Raw genomic sequence first — 16,788 nt, forward strand, 5'->3', positions numbered from 1 at the left:
GACCCTCAATTGAGAAAATACCTCCATAAGATCCAACTGTAAAGCATTTTCTTAATTAGTGACTGATGGGGGAGGGCCCAAGCCATGGTGAATGGTTCCCTCCTGGGCTGGTAGTCCTGGGTTTATAAGAAAGCAGGCTGAGTAAAGCCATGGAATCAAGCCAGTAAGCAACACTCCTTCATGTTTTCTGCATCAGCTCCAGGTTCCTGTCCTGTTTATGTTCCTATCCTGACTTCCTTCAGTGATGAACAGTGCTGTAAAAGTTTAAGCCAAATAAACCCTTTCCTCTCAAAGTTTCTTTGGTCATGTTTCATCACAGCAATAGTAGCCCTAAAACAATAATTATCATCATCATCATCATCATCATCATCATCATCATCATCACTATGTTTTTAAAAAGACAACAGCAATAACAACAACAAAACAACAACAACTATTAAAGATCACACAACTTGCAAAATGCAGAGGCTTTAATCTGGGAAAACTTGATGTCCTCATGTAGAAGACCAAAACTAGATTCCTATCTCTCACCCTGTGCAAAAACCAACCCCAAATGGGCCAAAGAACTTTCTGGTAGCAGGAGAAACCTTGGCCCTGATAGGGAAGAGCATTGGGGAAACCCTTTGATATTTAAGCACAAGCATGGACTTTCCAAATTGGTATCTGATAGCTCAGGAAATAATGGCAAGACTTGATGCATGAGAGCATGTTAAATTGAAAAGCCTCTGCACAGCAAAAGAACACCAAAAGCCAGGAGGTGGTGGTACACACCTTTAATCCCAGCACTCAGGAGGTAAGTGGCAGGTAGATCTCTGAGTTTGAGGTCAGCCTACTCTACAGAGTGAGTTTCATGACAGCCAGGGCTACACAGAGAAACTCTGTCTGGAAAAAAGACAAAAACAAAACAAAACAAAAACAAGCCAACAAACAAAAAACACCAAAGCACAGTGAGGAGAATCTTCCAGCTGTTCATCAAGAGTTAATATACAGTTGTCATCCAAAGAGAGGAGGGGAAATGAGGACGCTGTTCCTGTTCTGACATCCTCTTTCTTCTTTCTTAGAGATGGCAGAACACAGTAACAACTATAGTGATGGTGAGTGTGTGTCTGCTTATGTCAGTATAAGGTCTCTGAAGAGGGACCTTATGTAGAATGGAATTCTCAGCTCTGCTGCTCTCTAGCTGATTGTGACTGTGTCTATCTTCGGTTGCTATAACAAAATACCCGAGGCTGACACTTTATAAAGGGAAGATTTATTTAGCTCACAGTTTGGAAGTCCAAGAGTCTGATTCTGGCTTCTTTTTTACTTCAATGATGCCCACTTGGATGTGTCTCGTCATAGAGAATGACATCATGGGAATACATGAGTGTGGGAGAGATTACAGTGGAGCCTGAGTGATTCGGGGGCCAGAATTGTTCTTTTACATCAACCCCTCTTTTAAGAACAACATTGATTCCTTCCAAGAATGGTGGCCTTGTTACCCTAGTCACCTTACACTAAGCTGCCACCTCAGAAAGTGCCCACTACCTCTTAATATCACTACACTGAGGACAAAGTTTCCAGCCCATGAACTCAGGGATCACACTCAAAACAATGCAAACCATGGTGGAACACATCCATGTAGCAAGTGTCTCGTCTTGATTTTCTTGGGTACCCCTTCCCTCCCTTTATCTTCTCTTCTTTTACTTTTTCTAGTGTATGTTCCTGGGAATGGGACTCGGGGCCTTGGGAATGATAAATGAGCCCTTTACCATTGAGCCTCAGCATACTCTACTGCTGTGGGATGGTCTGTATGTCAAATTGCTCTGATTGGTCAATAAATAAAACACTGATTGGCCAGTGGCTAGGCAGGAAGTATAGGTGGGACTAACAGAGAGGAGAATTGAAATAATTCTGGGAAGTGGAAGGCAGAGAGAGACAGTGCCAGCCACCGCCATGACAAGCAGCATGTGAAGATGCCGGTAAGCCACGAGCCACATGGCAAGGTATAGATTTATAGAAATGGATTAATTCAAGATATAAGAACAGGTAGCAAGAAGCCTACCACAGCCATACAGTTTGTAAGCAATATAAGTCTCTGTGTTTACTTGGTTGGGTCTGAGCAGCTATAGGACTGGCGGGTAAGAGAGATTTGTCCTGACTGTGGGCCAGGCAGGAAAACTCTAGCTACACTCTACCACTGTGGAATAGAGGTGCTCATGGTCTCTGCCTGTAGGATGAGGAAGACAGTGGGTTTCACCAGCATATTATGTACTAGGAAATGACCCTTTACACTACCTCTGATTGCATGGGTCCTTATCCCACAAAAGGACTTGGAAGTCACACAGGGTCAGAACACAGAGGATGGTCAGATAAGACAGTACCTTGCAATTTCTGACATAGCCTAAAACCCAAGGAAAACTGTAGTTGGAATTTACCTTGGGCTGCCAACCATCTCCCAGATAAAGACGCAGAGACTTATTATTAATTATGAATGCTCAGCCTTGACTTAGGCTTGTCCCACTACCTCTTTTAACTTAATTTAACCTGTTTCTATTCATTTACATTTTTGCCTCAGGGCTTTTAAACTTTCTTTCATCCTGTAGGTCCTACTTTCCTGCTTCCTCCATGTCTGGTTGGCTGGGCACTGGCATCTCCCTGGTGTCTCTTTTTCTTTCTTCCTCCGAGCCTAAATTCCTTCTCCTACTTACTCTCCCTGCCCAGAAATCCTGCATATACCTCATCCCTCGATATTGACTGTTCAGTTTTTTATTACACCAATCAGGTGCCTTAGGCAAGCAAGATAAAACAGCAACACATCTTTACATAGCTAAACAAATATTCTGCAGCAGAAAACCACTGGCCAGGGCCTTTCTGAGAACTCCTAAAGGACAAACAGAACCTGTGAGACTCATGCTAGTGATAGATGCAGAAGCCAAGAGCTCACTGTGTTCAGAAATGATCAGACACGGTAGAGTATTAGCTGTCTTAAGCAGCTAGCATTTCAGTTAGAACCTTTTAACAAAAACAAAAAGCAGCAGTTTATGGCAGTCCCCAAGGAAGAGCCTGCCTATAAAAATTCATGGGATTCCAGCTTCTTCCACAGATAAGAATAATATTAAAATGTAAATCATGGAGAAAATTAACCAAAACAAAAAGCTATAATGATAATATGCACCAAGTGTTAGGGCAAGAGGCCATAATGGGATCTAGCATTTCTGATCATCACTGTTCTACTCATTCTTTTCTGGTGTGTGTGTGTGTGTGTGTGTGTGTGTGTGTGTGTGTGTGTGTGTCTGTCCATGTAGAACTCTTAGTCCTTCCAAACACCATTAGCAATAGGTTCAGAACAGTATCTCAGGTGACCAAAAGCCTGCAAATTTGCTTTGTGTCACTATGATTATACATGCTTAATTTTTTCCATGTGCCATGGGCCTTTTGACAACTTCTTTGGCTAGGGGTGTATTCAGGTTTTTCATCTGCTTTTTCTATTGCTGTCTTCTTATTAAGTGTTAAGGGTTCTTTGTATTTTGGATATAATTAATCATGCATATTGTTTGCAAATAGTCTTTCCCATATCATTCAGGGATTTTTAAATTTTAATACATTGAAATATGTTTTTTTTCTTGCATGGATTGTAGCTTTGTAGCTGAATCTACAACCTCCTTGTGAAGCCAAGGCCATTTTGATTTTCCCTCATGTTATCATTTTAGAACTTCTGTAGTTTTTACTTTCAGGTCTGTGAATGCTAGAAGTTAGAATTTATTTTTGTGGACTTTTGCATGTCAGTGTGTCAATGTTCATTTTTTAGGTAAGAATGTTGACTCTTCCAGTACTGAAGTCTAAAAACTTTCTCCTTCCTCCATCAGTAGCCTCTGATCCTTTGACAATGAACCCAATGTGTAGGCGGAGTTTTTCATCCAGACCACTAGCTCCCCAATAACCACACAAAGTCTTATAATTAATTATAAATGCTCAGCTGATAGCTTGGGCTTGATTTTAGATAGCTCTTATAACTGAAATTAACCCATTTCTATTCATCTATATGCTGCCCCGAGGCTTCTTTACCTCATCTATGTACTTCCCGTGCTGCTTATTCTGCATCTGGCTGGTGACTCTTGAGACCCCATCATTCTTCTTCCCAGTGTTTTCTCTGTCCTGAAAATCCTGCCTAGTCATCAGCCAGTCAGTTCTTTATTAACCAATGACAGCAATACATATTTACAGTGTACAAAAAGATTATTGCATAGAATTTCTCCCTTTTGTCTAATTAAAAAGGAAAGTTTTAACATTAACATAGTAAAATTATATACAACAAAATTAGTTATCAAGTAAGAATTGCAGTTATGATATCTATCCATCTGTATTTGGCAAATTTAGAGAAAATATTCTACGATCTATCTTATCTTTGTGAGTTTAAAATTTTATACCTAATTTACCTTCTATCATAACTAAGGAAAACTTTACATCTAATTATTAAGTCTTTAACTCCATCAAAAACCACAGAAGGGTGTAATGTTACCTAATATCAGGGACATCTGGCTGCCTGAACAGTCACCCAAAGTTCCTCTGTAATTTTGAGGCATCCAACTTTGGCCTATAGGCCTAGCATATTTGACAAACATTTTTGAGAAGCAGGGAATTTTGAAAAACTGTCCTACCTTGTCTTGGCAAAGTTTGACAGTCATTTTTTTGTACATCCTGTTGGTCCAGTTTGGACAGTATATGATTAGCAATTGAGGCAATGGCAGTTTCTTTACCCAAATGATTAGCTTTTGCCATAAAGAAAGTAAACTCCAACATGAAGGTTCTTTGATGCCCATCATCTTTTGAAGTAAATTGGTGCTGTCAGGAGCAGATGTGTCTCACTGTCATGAAAAGCCTTAGGTTATTAAATATACTAAATGCCATAATCTTTAGGTCTTTGAATTGTTTGAAGACCATCTATCTATCTTAATATATCTATGTATGATCTTGAAAACATACCTAATATGACTACAAGTTTTATTATAACTACTAACCTGCATTTTTAAATTAAATATTACATTTTGAAATGAGTTGCATAAGCACAATACCCCAAACAAAAGTAGAAACATGCATATAGTATAGCAAAAATAACTTTAAATTTGTATTAATAAAACAAAATCCATACCAATCTAAAATATTTTTAGATTAATAGTTGTTTTATGGATTAAAGTCGATTCAATAATCTACCCTATTTTCCTGTTATTCCTATATCATATTCACCTTTTTTTTCTTTAGAAAGAGATCTTGGAATTTAACTCTTTTATTTAGCTTTTTTTCTGACTATGACCAATAACAACTTGTAACCAACCCCCCTTAAATGATAACAAACATTCATAATCCATCTTTCGGGAATTTGGGTGTTGTTTTTTCTAGACTGCTTGTTTTTTCTAGACTAGGGGTACTAGATTCTTTGGGGCAATCTTGAGAAAATCAGGATAATTGTTAAGTCCTGGCTGGAGTAGTCAGTGAGGCTGGACAATCTCAGCCAGTAGCCTTGAAGCTGTTCTGGATGCAGAACTCTGGGGAAACTTCAACACAGGTGCTCTGAGATATTGGATCGTCTGGGCCATCTATTTTTATTGGTGTCTGGTCCCCTTGTTCTGAAAAGTACATAAAGTTTTAAAGGTAACATACATATCTGTATTAATACAAGCATAGATTGTGTGTTGTACACAAGTTAGCCAAAGATGATTTTTTGTTTTATGTTTGAGCAGGTAAAATATACATTATGTGTTTTGTAGTTTTTCTAGGTTTATTTTGTTATATCTGTAGCCAGGATTTTCATGAGTCTTCCCTGCAAATCCAATCCATATCAACCTTGAATGAATCTATAGCCTCTCATTTCCTGTGGAAATAAAATCATAACCTCTTCCCCAAAGCAACACATCTTTTGACTTCCATTTTGAAGTCAAGATATTTTAAAAATATATAGGTTGGTTTAATCAAGCAGCTTTCATAATCCAATGCCTCTTAGCAGTTATTGCTCATTCATCAGCACTCAAAAAATTCAAAGACAATACAATATCATACAGGATCCAGACTCTCTTTGAATTTCCCATCTTTATGTGGCTTATTTTTTTTTACTTTACTTCCTTTTTTAAATTTTTTATTCATTTTACATATCAACCACAGTTTCCCCCTCCCACTCCCCCTCACCTCCCCACAATCCACCCCCTATCCACTCCTCCAAAAGGGTAAGGCCTCCCATGGGGAGTCAACAAAGCCTGGTACATTCAGTCAAGGCAGGACCAAGCCCCTCTCCCCTGGATCAAGGCTGAACAAGGCATCCCACAACAGGGAATGGATTCCAAAAAGCCAGCTCATGCACCAGGGACAAATCCTGATCCCACTGCCAGGGCCCCTCAAACAGACCAAGCTACACTACTGTCTCCCACATGTTGGTCTAGAGTTCATGAGTTCCCACAAGCTTGGTTCAGTTGTCTCTGTAGATTTCCCCATCATGATCTTGATCCCATTGCTCTTACAATCCCTCTTCCTTCTACTCAACTGGACTCCTGGAGTTTGGCCTGGTGCCTGGCCATGGATCTCTGATCTGCCTCCATCAGTCACTGGATGAAGGCTCTAGCTTCTCTGGCGCTGTGGGTTGTAGTCTGCCTATCCTTCACTTTACATCTAGTATCCAGTTATGAGTGAGTACATACTGTGTTTGTATTTCTGAGTCTGGGTTACCTCACTCAGGATGATATTTTCTAGTTCCATCAACTTGCCTGCAAATTTCATGATGTTATTGTTTTTTACAGCTGTGTAAATGTACATTTTCTTTATCCATTTTTTGGTTGAGGAGCATCTAGGCTGTTTCCAGGTTCTGGCTATTACAAATAATGTTGCTATGAACATAGTTGAGCAAGTGTCTTGTGGTATGATTGACCATCCCTTGGGTATATGCCCAAGAGTGGTATCACTGGGTCTTGAGGTAAACTGATTCTCAATTTTCTGAGAAGTCACCATACTGATTTCCAAAGTGGCTGTACATGTTTGCACTCCCACCAACAGTAGAGGAGTGTTCCCCTTACTCTACATCCTCTCCAACATAAGTTGTCCTTAGTGTTTTTGATCTTAGCCATTCTGATGGGTGTAAGATGGTATGTCAGAGTTGTTTTGATTTGCATTTCCCTGATGACTAAGGATGTTGAACAACTCTTTAAATGTCTTTCAACCATTTGAGATTCTTCTGTTGAGAATTCGCTATTAGGTCTGTACCCCAGTTTTTAATTGGATTATTTGGTATTTTGATGTCTAATTCCTGAGTTCTTTATATATTTTGGTGACCAGCCTTCTGTCAGATGTGGGGTTGGCGAAAATCTTTTCCTATTCCATAGGCTGTCATTTTGTCTTATTTACCATGTCCTTTGACTTACAGAAGCTTTTCAGTTTCAGGAGGTCCCATTTATTGATTGTTGCTCTTAGTGTCTGTACTGCTGGTGTTATATTTAGGAAGTGATCTCTTATGCCAATGCATTCAAGGCTACTTCCCACTCTCTCTTCTATTAGGTTCAGTGTAACTGAATTTATGTTCAGGTTCTTGATCCACTTGGACTTGAATTTTGTGCATGGTGGTAGATATGGATCTATTTGCAGTTTTCTACATGTTGACATCCATTTATGCCAGCACCATTTGTTGAAGATGCTTTCTTTTTTCCATTGTAAGTTTTGGCTTCTTTGTCAAAAATCAGGTGTTCATAGGTATGTGGATTAATGTCAGGGTCTTCAATTCACTTCCATTGGTCCATGTGTCTGTTTTTATGCTACTACCAAGCTGTTTTTATTACTATAGCTCTGTAGTAGAGGTTAAAGTCAGGGATGGTGATGCCTCCAGAAGTTCCTTTATTGTACAATGTTGTTCTAGTTATTCTGGGGTTTTTGTTTTTCCATATGAAGTTCAGTATTGTTCTTTTGAGGTCTGTGAAGAATTGTGTTGGGATTTTGGTTGGAATTGTATTGAATCTATAGATTGCTTTTGGTAAGATTGCCATTTTTATTATGTTGATCCTACCTATCCATGAGCACAGGAGATCTTTTCATTTTCTGATATCTTCTTCAGTTTCTTTCTTCAAAGATTTAAAGTTTTTGTCATATAGGTCTTTCACTTGTTTGGTTAGAGTTACCCCCCAAGGTATTTTACATTATTGGTGGCTATTGTAAAGGGTGATGTTTCTCTGATGTCTTTCTCAGCCAGTTTATTATTTGTATATAGGAGAGCTGCTGATTTTTTTTTAGTTAATCTTGTATACTGCCACATTACTAAAGGTGTTTATCAGCTGTAGGTGTTCCCTGGTAGAATTTTTGGGGTCACTTCTGTATACTATCATATGATCTGCAAATAGCAAAAGTTTGACTTCTTCCTTTCCAATTTGTATCCCCTTGATCTCCTTTTGTTGTCTTATTGCTCTAGCTAGAACTTCGAGTACTATATTAAATATATATGAAGAGAGTGAACAGTCTTGTCTTGTTCCTGATTTTGAGTTTAATCTCCATTTAATTTGATGTTGGCTGTTGGCTTGCTATAAATTGTTTTTATTATGTTTAGGTATGTTCCTTGTATTTCTGATCTCTCCAAGACCTTTATCATAAAGGAGTATTGGATTTTGTCAAGTTTTTTTCAGCATCTAATGAGATGATCATGTGGGTTTTTTATTTCAGTTTGTTTGTTTATATGGTGGATTATATTGACAGATTTTCATATATTGAACCATCCCTGCATCTCTGGGATGAAGCCTATTTGATCATGGTAGATGATTTTTTGATGTGTTCTTGGATTCAGTTTGCCAGTATTTTATAGAGTATTTTTGCATCAATGTTCATAAGGGAGATTGGTCTGTAATTCTCTTTCTTTGTTGCATCTTTGTGTGGCTTGGGTATCAGGGTAACTGTAGCCTCATAAAAGGAGTTTGGCAATGTTCCTTCTGTTTCTATTGTGTGAAACAATTTGAGGAGTATTGGTACTAGCTCTTCTTTGAAATTCTGGTAGAATTCTGTGCTGAAACCATCTGGCCCTGGTCTTTTTTTTTGTTGTTGTTGGGAGGCTTTTAATGACTGCTTCTATTTCCTTAGAGGTTATAGGTCTATTTAAATTGTTTATCTGGTCTTGATTTAATTTTCGTATGTGGTACCTATCCAAAAATTGTCCATTTCTTTTAGATTTTCCAATTTTGTGGAGTATAGGTTTTTTAAGTATTATGTGATGATTCTCTGGATTTCCTCAGTGTCTGTTGTTATGTCCCCTTTTTCATTTCTGATTTTATTAATTTGGATATTCTCTCTTTGCCTTTTGGTTAGTTTGGATTAGGGTTTGTCTGTCTTGTTGATTTTCTCAAAGAACCAACTCTTTGTTTCATTGAGTCTTTATATTGTTCCTTTTGTTTCTATTTTATTGATTTAAGCCCTCAATTTGATTATTTCTTGGCATCTATTCCTCCTTGGTGAGTTTGCTTCTTTTTGTTTCTAGAGCTTATAGGTGTGCTGTTAAGTCGCTAGTGTGAAATTTCTCCAACTTCTTTATGTAGGCATGTAGTGCTATGAACTTTCTTCTTAGTACTGCTTTCATAGTTTCCCATAAGATTGAGTATGTTGTAATTCATTTTCATTGAATACTAGGAAGTCTTTAATACTTTTGTAAAAGCTTGTATTTGCCCTTAACAGCTTTGTTGGTAATGACTTTGCCATTTGCCTGAAGTTCAGCCCGCCTTTCTTCCTCAGTCAGGTTTTGCATGCATTCAATTTCTGCTTTCTCCTTTTCAAGCGCTTCTCGGTCTTCTCTGTCCCTCTTGATCTATTTTTTATTCTATGACTGTATTAAACACACTGTAACCTGTTTAGAGGTTTCTTTTGTTCAGATCTGTCTTTACTGAGTATCTGTAATCTTTTTTGTCTGTATGAGCAAAACTTAAACCACTGTGCAACTTAACCCATGACATGCTGGTGACTGGCTCCTTCCCCCTTGGTTCTGAGAGCTTAGCCTCATGGTGGAGGTACTGGGAATCGTATTTACCACCCCAACTCTGGAAAGTTTTGGGGTCCATGCTGCGACCAAGTAGCATGCCACCTACTGTTCATAAACCCCATATAAGTGTTCAGTAGCAAGGCCTCTTAAGAGAGCCACACATCTGTTTGTTGCTAGCACCAAGCCTACCTGAGAGAAGGCAGTTACTAGGAAGCTATGTTTGGCTCTGTTTTTCTGTTCTTAGAACTCTTTTTAAAGCTTTCTCGTGTTTTATGTGGATCTATGTGTTGCCCCACATTGGAATGTCATTTGTAGGCTGAGTTTTTCATCTGGACCACTGGCTCCCCAATAACCACACAGAGATTTATTATTAATTATAAATGCTTTACTGATAGCTTAGGCTTGTTTTTAGCTAGCTTTTATAACTTAAATTAACCCATTTCTGTTAATCTATGTGATGCTCCAAGGCTCATTTACCTCAATTATGTACTTCCCATGCTACTTATTCTGCATCTAGCTGGAGACTCCTGAGATTCCACTCTTCTTCTTCCCAGTATTCTCTCTGCTCTGAATATCCTCCTAGCCATTGGCCAGTCAGCCCTTTAATTAACCAATGAGAGTAAGTCATATTTACAGTATACAAAATAGATTATTCCACAGCACTATTGGACTTGTCTAGGTCACTTTTTGGTCTCCCTGTCCTGACCCACTGACTTCCTGTTGTGGTGATATATTTGTAACCTAAGAAATAAAGCTTTCCTGAATATCAGAGGACAGAGCCAGCCACAGAGTTGGCCACAGAGGTCAGGCAGTAGTATCACACACCTTTAATCCTAGCACTCAGGAGGCAGAAGCAGAGATCCATCTGGATCTTCATAAATTCAAGGCCATGCTGAGCTACATGAGATTAATCCAGTCTAAAAAAGAAACAGTGCCATCAGGCAGTAGTGGCACACACCGTTAATTCCAGCACTTTGGATCATACACTTTTAATCCCAGCACTAGGAAGGATGGGACAGGAAGTGATATGGCTGGGCAGAGAAAGGAATATAAGGCGGGAGGAGACAGGAGCCTTGCAGAGGCTCTGTCAGGCTGAGGAGTTGGTGAAGTAAGAGGTGGTAGCTGTGGCTTGCTCTGCTTCTCTGATCTTTCACCCTGATATCTGGCTCTGGGTTTTTATTATAAGACCATTTAGGACTCGTGCAACACCCTGTTCTCTCTCCAATATATGGTGCCAGTGGTTACTGTGGATTACAGTAGGACTGGAGCCCGGGATGATCCTACCTGAACCTCTCCTCTCAATTGAGACTGACTGCAGAGATCTCTTGCATTTCCATGTGAACTTCGGAGAAGTGATATCACATGAACTTGAACTTCTTTCCATTTCTTCCCATCAGTTGTTGCATGTCTTCAGACTGACACTCTGCATGTGTTTCTCGGAGCTGGACCTAAGTGTGTCTTTGTGCTGATATAGATGGTTTTTCAGTTTGCACTTCCATTTCCAGTGTTCAGCTGAAGTGTAGAGAAACATCTGGCTTTTCTCTGTTGGCCTTGATGCTACGGCTTTAATTGGTTGTAACTGGCAGGAGGTTTATTAATCATCTGGGGTTCTCTTCATGAAAAAGATACTTGCAAACAGGAAGTTTCATCTCTTCTTTTCCCACTTGCATTCCTTGCTTTTAGTGTTTCTCCTATTTAATGTTATTACAGGGCCAATGAGATGGCCCAGCAGGTAAAGCCTGATGTCCTGGGTTTGATCCCAAGAAATGGTAGAACTAATTTTCACAAGTTGTCCTCTAATCTCCATAACAGTGAAAGAAATGAGGGAAGGAGGAAAGACAGGAAGTTAGTTATTGCACTAGAACAAAATTCTAGCTTGGCGCTAAATAAAGTGTGTAAGAGGGACAACTTACCATATTCATGACCTTCAGAGAAGACTTGACGTCCCACTGTTAACCGTGGCATTGGCTCTCCGTAGTTTTCTGACTGTTCTTTATCAAGCTAAGGTGGTTTTCCTCTTTCACTTGTCTCACCATAAATGGGTCATGGATTTTGTCAAGTGCTTTTTCTGTGTCAGTCGATACAGTCGTATGCCTTTTCCTTGAGCTGTTGCGATGGACTCTACTCAGTGATCTTCACCTTCCAGCCAGCTTAAACACCTGGGGTGATGCACACTTGCACAAGGTGTGGACTCCATTGACAAACTGCTGATCCACCTTGTTAATATTTACTGAAGCCCTCTGCATCCATTGTGTTCTATAGTTTTCCTTTCTTGTAATGTCTTCTCCAGTTTCATTGTCAGGGTGATTCTTCCTCAAAATCAATCGGGTTTCTCTCTGCTTCTATTTTCTGGAAAGGTTTGTAACAAACCAACAGTACTACTTCTTTAAATGTTTGGTAGAATTCATCAGAGGAACTATCTGGTGACAGTTTTTGTTTTATTTTACATTATTTATTCATTCAATTTTTTCAGTGATAGGATTCCATTATAGTCTCTATTTCTCCTCTAGGAGTTTTTGTCTCTGAAGGAATTAATCAGCTTCATCTTAGCCTTTAACACTCTTAGAGAGCTTCTCTGTGCTCCTTTTCATATTCCTAGAACATTCATGTTATCAAGAGTGGTAATTCCTCTTTCATTTCTGGTTAGGTAAATAACATTTGAGCCCTTTTAGAAACTAGAATTGATACCCATTGATTTATTTCCCCTGTTAATATTCTATTTTTGGCTTTTAAATGATTTTCCTCTGTTTCTTTCAATGAATTCACTGTTTTCTAATTTACTCAGGTGAAATTTAAATTACTGACAGCAGATTTTTCTTCTTTCCAGGACACACAACCAGTGTCATGTATCTCCTTGTTTTTGCTGCAGACCAAGTTAGTAAGTTGGTTTCATTTCATCCTCCCCCAATTTCTTCTTTGTCCCTTATTTTCAGGGATAGACTCCAGGGCCTCACTATGCACATGCTAGAAAAACACTTCATCACTGAGCTACATGCTTAGCCCCTTTTTTTCCGATTTTAATTTGACTTTTTGTTTTGTTTTTCAAGACAGGGTTTCTCTGTGTAACAGCTATGGCTGTTCTGGAACTTGCTTTGTAGACCAGACTGGCACAGTGATCTGCCTGCCTCTTCCTCCCAAGTGCTGGGATTAAAGGTGTGCCCCACCACGCCTGGCTAATTTGACTTCTTTTAAACTCACATTTAATTTGACTTGCAGCTTAGAAGTTGCACAACTCACAACTTGGAAATCATGGGAAACACAACCAATATCATCTAGAAACCAAATGCTGCGTGTGAGAATAGATTAAAGGAGGGCTCCTGTCACATGAAGGGAGAGGACTCTTGAGTCTATGTTAATCTCACCGATCTAGAATAAGACCACTACCACAGTTTAAAGCCAAATTTGAAGCAAGCTTTAATTAAATACTGGCCAGGTGGATGGGCTCTGGCCAGGTTCATACCCAGGTTCCTGGGAAATGGCCCAGAATCACAGTTTGTAGCAGCTTAAGGAGGAAAACCCATAATTCATTGCATTTCCCATCAAGTCCAGTCAGGGGCAAGCATACATCCTGACATACCTCCAGCCTGTGAACCTCCTGCCCATATGTGACCAAGCACATCTGGTGCAGATGTGTCAAACAAACTTGTTTAGGGGAATGAAAAACACGTAGCTTGTTATCTCCCATAAACAACAGCCTCCAGCATTTCAGGAACTGTCTGTCCTTGAGCAAGGGGCTTGCAGATCAGAGGCATTTTTGTTTTCATGGATCTCTTAGGAATAGTAATTAAACCTTAAAATGTAACTTTGGCTCTACTAGGAACTCACAGGAAGTACCAGGACTCTGACAGGACAGGAGAGGCAACACTCACCATAAAATAGATTCCAGTTGATTATAACTTGGGACCAATCTTAGAGAATGCATGTGTGCCACAGGGAGTCAGGGTCTGTGTGTACGGGCCATGTTTTGTTTTTCCATCATTCACTGATGGACAGCCACACTGCGCCCAGGACTTGACGAGTGCTACACATGGTTGTGTAGGTGTTTGTATTCCTTCAGGAGTGGCAGTCCTTGGTGACTAGGAGATAGATCTGCAGTGAGGTTTTCAAGAGAAGCTGCCAGCCCTAGCAGCTGCCCCCCACCTCATGCATTCCTCTACCCCAGAAGATGTTTTCTGAGTGGTCCAATAAGGAAACTTTCTTCTCCGGGTATTTCTTTTAATTTTGAGACCTATATAATTAGCTCATTTGTGTCATGAGAAATACTAGTTTTAGCTTTCTGTTTGTTCTTTAATAAGATAACTTAACTAGCTAGAATGAACAGTACTCATTATCCTTATTATTACTAATTCGAAATACTATGTGTTCATATACATATTATCAGGGAAGTTATGTCTTAATTTCACAGTAATTAAATACATTGCTTTCGCCGGGCGGTGGTGGCACATGCCTTTAATCCCAGCACTTGGGAGGCAGAGGCAGGTGAATCTTTTTGAGTTCGAGGCCAGCCTGGTCTACAGAGCAAGATCCAGGAAAAGGCGCAAAGCTACACAGAGAAACTCTGTCTCAAAAAAACCAAAAAAAAAAAAAAAACCCAAAAATACATTGCTTTCCTTTTTTATCTTTAGAGATAAAATAGGACAGTTGTTGATATAAGTATCTTAAAGATCTTGAGGAATTTTTAACAATATTAAATGCTTGAGAAGGGAGTGGAGTTCATGATGAATACCTGCTCTCATGGTGGACACTCAACCACAAAGCATATGCCAGTGTTTATTCAGGAAAAATTATTATCCAAAGTTTACTATCAAAATTACAAGTGAATGAATGGCATTAGCTCTTTTTTCTTTTTATTATTACATTTTTAAAATTTATTTTACATACCAACCTCCCTCCTCTCCTCCTTTCTAGCCCCTTCATCCACTCCTCAGAAAGGATAAGTCCTCCCATGGGAGTCAACAAAGCATGGCTTTGTTAAGTTGAGGGAGGACTAAGCTCCTCCCCCTGCATCAAGGCTGAGCAAGGCATCCCAATATAGGGAATAGGTTCCAAAAAGCCAGCTCATGCACCAGGGACAGATCCTGGTCCCACTGCTAGGGGCCCCACAAACAGACCAAGCTACACAACTGTCACCCACATGCAGGGGGCCTCGGTCGGTCCCATGCAGGCTCCCTAGCTGTCAGTATAGGGTCAGTGAGCTCCCATAAGCTCGGATCAGTTGTCTCTGAGGGTTTCCTCATCATGATCTTGACCCCCCCCCATGCTACAATCCTTCCTCCCTCTCTTCAACAGGGCTCCCAGAGCTTGGCCCAAGGCTTGGCTGTGGGTCTCTGCATTTGCTTCCATCAGTTACTGGATGAAGGTTCTATTATGACAATTAGGGTAGTCACCACTCTGATTACAGAAGGCTGGTTTAGGCACCCTTTCCACTATTGCTAGGAGTCTTAGCTGGGGTCCTTGTAGATTCCTGGGATTTTCCCTGGCACCAGGTTTCTCCCTAACACCATAATGCCCCCATCTATCAAGATATCTCTTTCGATGCTCTCCCTCTCTTTCCTTCCCCTAACTTGACCACTTGCTCAACTATGTTCATAGTAGCATTATTCCTAATAGCCAGAACCTGAAAACAACCCAGGTGCTCCTCAACTGAAGAATGGATGAAGAAAATGTGGTACATTTACACAATGGAGTATTACTTAGAGGTAAAAAAAAAAAACAAAAAAAAAACAAAAAAAAAAAAAACAATGACAACATGAAATTTGCAGGCAAATGGATGGAACTAGAAAAAAATCATCAGAGTGAGGTAACCCAGACCCATAAAGACAAACAGTATGTACTCACTCGTAAGTGGATAGTAAATGTAAAGCAAAGGATAACCAGGCTACAATCCACAGCCCTAGAGAAACTAGGTAACAAGGAGGACCCTAAGAGGGACACATGGATTGCCTTGGGAAGGGGAAATAGATGAGATCTCCTGAGTAAACTGATGGTGGGGGAGGGGAGGGAGGAGGGGAACATGAGGCATTAGCTCTAAAACAAACTAAAAGATGTATCATAAATGTAAAACCAATTAATCTGTTTTCGAGTTCACACCCATTCATATTTGCTTGGCTGATACAGTAGAATGCATATTCAGTAACACACACACACACACACACACACACACACACACACACACACACAAACACACACAACCATACCACTGAAATAATGTGTCTATGAGTCCATTCAGTCCATTGAGACTCAATGCTGGGGAGGGCCAGAATTCTTCACTAGTACATTATCCTTCCACTTGAATTCACCAACAATCGTAGAAGTTTTACAACGCACTTGACACAAGAGGAAATAGTAGTTGGCAGCTCTTTCTATAACGCTTGGTAATCTTTAATGCACACAAAAGCTTAGGCACTAAAAGGGCCCAGCAATGGATACACACCCCCAGCCATGGCTGGGGAACCGTGGGGCCGATGATGCAAGTGGTGGTAAAAATCTTCTCCAGTGTTTCTCAGACATTTGCTATGTGGTTCTTTGCTTCAAAGACGAGAAAAACCAACAGACTGTGTCATTGCTATCTTAAGAAGCCCCAGTCATCTTCCACATCCTCGGGTTATTCTCCCCCCCCACACACACACACAGGGTTTCTCTGTGTAGCTTTGCGCCTTTCCTAGAACTCACCAGGTAGCCCAGGCTGGCCTCGAACTCACAGAGATCCACCTGCCTCTGCCTCCAAGTGCTGGGATTCAAGGCGTGCACCACCACTGCCCGGCTGCATTTCTCTGCTAAAGCACTTCGGAGGCAGAGCCAGGCGGATCTCTGTGAGTTCA

Source organism: Peromyscus eremicus, chromosome 3 (genome assembly GCF_949786415.1).
Source record: "Peromyscus eremicus chromosome 3, PerEre_H2_v1, whole genome shotgun sequence".
NCBI classification, from domain to species: Eukaryota; Metazoa; Chordata; class Mammalia; order Rodentia; family Cricetidae; genus Peromyscus; species Peromyscus eremicus.